The 4,861-nt window shown below is 41.3% G+C and overlaps 1 protein-coding gene across 1 annotated transcript in view; it reads right to left on the bottom strand.

The window, feature by feature from the left end:
- The window catches only part of LOC112069001 (AF4/FMR2 family member 2-like), a 277,578-nt gene that overhangs the window by 150,074 nt on the left and 122,643 nt on the right, over nt 1-4,861 (bottom strand). The gene's annotated exons all lie outside the window — the stretch shown is intronic.

The following is a 4,861-nucleotide window of genomic DNA, read 5'->3' as shown; positions in this document are numbered from 1 at the left end:
GACAGACATTGGAGAAACAGACTCCTCCTCTGATTCACAGCCCCTATAAACTCATAGTCATTACATCATGATGCTCTAAACTAGACCATCAGCAACTTGTTACACATTACAGGTCTATACAATATGCCTCTTCTTTTTCACTATTATCAATGCACACAATTCAGACTTTTCAACGTGCTTAAGTCCACTCAGGTAAGCTGAATATTCAAGCCTCAAGGCTTATACCACTCCAGAAATATTGAATGTCTCATGGGCTTTGAGAAAAAAAGAACAACAAATCCTCACTGCATAAAAAATGTTAATTAGTCTCTATCTCTTCCATAACCATCAAGAGGAGCACCTCCTTAACCTCTCATTGTCTCCTCAAATCTTCTGCTTAGCGGGGCTAGCAATAAGGTTATTCGATCTATAAAGCCTTTGTAATGCCTGGTGCAATAACTGTTTTTAGGAGGGATCAATAGGTGTTATCTGCTTGTCAATGTTTCATACTCCTCTCTGACACAGAGGCTGGCCAGGCCCTTTCTGACTTTGCAGTGAATGCAGCTAATCCACTAATCAATAGCCTCAGTGATAACAGGATGCTTCCAAAGCCATTTAGCACACCCTTATCACTCTGGGAGTAGACACTCAACCTGTCAAAATAGTTTTTCCAGTAGCAGAGCTGAGGATGAGAGGAACATTTCATGCCCGTGAAGGGGAACAAGTATCCTCTTCCACACCCGTTTGATTTAAAAGGGGGATGAACAGTGATATCTCTCTTCTCTTTTCAGAGGGTTGGGCTTGTAAAGGGAGAAGAGGAGGTTGTTAGATGGAGGATAAGATCATCTAATTAAGCTTTAAAACAACAACAACGGGTTGTGTAGTGTTAGGGATGGGCTCTAGCACACGGCCATGAGCGGGAGAGTAATTACCAAGAGTATGCATATTTCCACATTCACTAAAACACAGGCTATCCAGGTGGGACCTTGAAAACATCAGAAAGAACGCAGCCTGGGAGGATTTCACAGGCTTTAGTTATTCTACGCCTTGTTGAGAAAAATTGATAAAAAAAACTCAGAATAATAAGTAGCCAAAACAACAGCCAAACAGGAAGCTCCACAGAATCTACTCCTTTTAATAAACCAAAGCCAAGCAAAATCAAATCAATGTCCTTGAAGATGTTTTCTCTTCTCATGAGAGATGTGTTTAAAAGGAAGCTCCTCTCTCTCTCTCTCTCTCTCTCTCTCTCTCTCTCTCCTCTCTCTCTCTCTCCTCTCTCTTCTCTTCTCTCTAACTACCTCCCTTCCATGCTATTTTCATCTGCCTGTCTCGCTCTGACTAACTCTGCGTGTCTCTCAATTTCAGTCACTCTCTCTCGCTCCCTTTTTATCTCCATCTTTCTCTTCCTCCCCGTCGCTTACCCAGTGACTCATCTGTCAGTGAGCGAGTGGAGATGGCGCTCATCTCTACCCCCTCCGCCCCCCCATCTTCTCTCCCCAGCTGGGCCCCGCTCTGCTCTACAGGGGGTCTCTCTCATCCCCTCCCAACCCTGCTTCCCTTCCCGCTCCAATAACAACATCCATCTCCATTTTCCTCTGAGCTGGCTGCATCCAGGGCACGACGAGCAGCTCTACAAATCCCCCAGGTCATCAGTCCGGCTATATGGTTAATTGTACGGTGTAACTGCGCCATATGCTTCCAAGATTCAAGATACCGCAGTTTGGAGCGGGGAATGGCCTTCGACTACACTATTAAAAGAAGCGAACATCTGGTTGGCTGCCCGTGTGTCAACCTGTTAAATCATATGTCAGTCTTGTTTATTGTTGCTTATCTACTTATTTCCTGGTTAGCTATATTGGGATATGGTGCATAGATGAGTAAGTCTCACAGAAGACACTGTATTTCAAGCCCTRCCAGCATCCTCCTGTACCAGGAAGAGTACTACAAACACAGTTCTTTGTTGGAGTGTATTGCCTGGCCTCCCACATGTCATATTCTTTATTTAACTAGGCAAGTTAGTTAAGAAAAAGTTATTATTTACAATGACTGCCTACCAGGGAACAGATTTTTACCTTGTCTGCTCGGGGATTCGATCCAGCAACCTTTCGTTTAGTGGCCCAACACTCTAACCACTATGCTACCTACCACCCCTGTATGGTGGCTCAATTAGTGAGGCTGGCCACAGATAGGATCTGGGGAAGGAGCGAGGCCAGAGGCTACAGGGGATTGATTGGTAAAGAGTAGGAACAGGAGAAATGAAGTCCAATTTCACAAAGAACAGCGTGTGCAGTTGCTTCACTGATCACTTGGTCACCAAACATCATTATTCAAATACTTTGAAAAACATGAATTTGGTTGAAATGAATGACCTAATTGAATAATTGAGGTAAATTAATCCTCATTACTGGTGAGCAGAGTGGGTGAGGTCTGTCTTAGTTCTGAGGCTCCATGAAGACCTTCATTCTTCCAGCCTTAGTCTTAGCCATGGCCTCCTCTGTCAACATCTTTGAGGATCTATAATATACCACCAGGTGCCCCAATGTATACTAAATTAGCACCCACTCTCATTTTGGACTGTRTGGGCTTATAATGGTAAGGGACAAATTGTGTTTGAATATTTAACATTGGATCATTCCCACGTAGCTATTTTCTTCCCATGCMCTGTTCTAAATGGAGAGGGAGAGAGGGGAGAGAGTGTGCTTCTTGGCTAATTATGTTCAGGATTAAATGGAGTGGATTCCAATCAGGTGGAAAGAGTTTTCTAAAATAATGAGTGAGTGACCTCAGGTGAGAACACATTAGGATGGCTATCATGTTAACCTGCAAAGCTTCCATTTTGTCTGGATCAAAAATATCCTCCAGCACGCAACTGGCTGAGAGCGGATACAAATGCCCCCGGCATTYAAATTAACATCTCTTGCCTCCCAACATTAGTACAAGATAAACAGTTGAGGCTAAAGCCGTCACAACAATAGACTCTCAGCCCTGCTTGTGTTGCGAACACACAAATGGAGTGACATGACAAGCCATCAGATCACAACTGACTTCAGACTAAAATGGTCTGACTGTGTCAAGCTAAGAGGCTACAAGGAGAGATAAATGTATTGTTGATGCTAATCAAACAAGACTCTGCCTGAACCTCCAGCAATTACAGACAAGTGTTACTTACAGTATTGCCAGAACTGTTCCCGAAATAATACCATTCATCATCTGTCCTGAACTGTTTCTGAAATAATAAACCATTCATCATCTGTCATGAAACTATTCCCGAAATAATACCATCATCATCTGTCCTAGAACTGTTCTCCCGAAATAATAACCATTCATCAATCTTCCTTGAACTTTCAAAATAATAACCATTCATCATCTGCCACACTTTCCCAAATAACATCATACTGTCCGAATTCAATAATACCATTCATCATCTGTCCTGAACTGTTCTTGAGAATATAATAACCACTCATCATCTGTCTCCAATCTGATAGATTCCCCTAAAATAATAACCAATCATCATCTTCGAACTGTTCTGAAATATAACTCATCATCTTCCTCTATGTTCTGAACATAATAAACCATTCATCATCTGTCCTGAACTGTTCTGAAATTAATACCATTCATCATCTGTCCTAACGTTCTGAAATAATAACCATTCATCATCTGTCCTGAACTGTTCTGAAATAATAACATTCATCATCTGTCCTGAACTGTCTAAATAATAACCACTTCATCATCGTCCTGTACTGTTCTGAAATGATATACATCATCAATCTTGTCCTGAACTGTTCATATAATAACCCTCATCATCTGTCCTCTAACCTGTTCATGAAATAATAACGCATTCATCATCGTCCTGAGACGTTCTGAAAATATAACCACTGCATCATCTGTCTGTACTGTTCTGAATAATAACCCTCAGCATCTGTCCTGTACTGTTCTGAAAATAATAACCATTCATCATCTGTCCTAACTGTTCTGAAATAATAACCATTCATCATCTGTCCAGAACTGTTCTAAATAATAACCATTCATCATCTGTCCTGACTTTCTGAAATAATAACCATCAACCATCTGTCCTGACTGTTCTGAAATAAGAACCACTCATCATCTTCCTGTACTGTTCTTAAAATAATAACCATCATCATCTGTCCTGAACTGTTCTGAAATAATAACCATTCATCATCTGTCCTGAACTGTTCTGAAATAATAACCATTCATCATCTGTCCTGTACTGCATTCATCATATGCTGCTTGTATACATGACAGGCCAAATAATTACAATACAGTGGGAGGAAACAAGCCAAATACCTACAATATTGTGGGAGGAAACAAGCCAAATACCTACAATACTGTGGGAGGGAACAAGCCAAATACCTACAATATTGTGGGAGGAAACAAGCCAAATAACTACAATACTGTGGGAGGAAACAAGCCAAATACCTACAATATTGTGGGAGGAAACAAGCCAAATACCTACAATATTGTGGGAGGAAACACAGAGAGATGGAACAAGCAAATAGCTATAACTGTGGGAGAACAGCCAAATACCTACAATATTGTGGGAGGAAATCAAGCCAATACCTACAATACTGTGGGAGGGAACAAAGCCAATACCTACAATATTGAGGGAGGAAAACCCAAATACCTACAATACTGTGGGAGGGACCAGCAATTACCTAAATATTGTGGGAGGAACAAAGCCAAATAGCTACAATACTGTGGGAGGAAACAAGCCGAAATACTAAATACTTGTGGGAGGAAACAAGTCCAAATCCTACAATACTGTGGGAGGGAACAAGCCAATACCTACAATATTGAGGGTAGGAAACAAGCCAAAAACTAAATATTGTGGGAGGAAACAGCAAATACACTACAATACTGTGGA

Source organism: Salvelinus sp. IW2-2015, unplaced genomic scaffold, assembly GCF_002910315.2.
Source record: "Salvelinus sp. IW2-2015 unplaced genomic scaffold, ASM291031v2 Un_scaffold840, whole genome shotgun sequence".
NCBI lineage: Eukaryota > Metazoa > Chordata > Actinopteri > Salmoniformes > Salmonidae > Salvelinus > Salvelinus sp. IW2-2015.
Note: the sequence above shows the minus strand (reverse complement) of the source record. Positions and strands in the feature narration are given on the sequence as shown.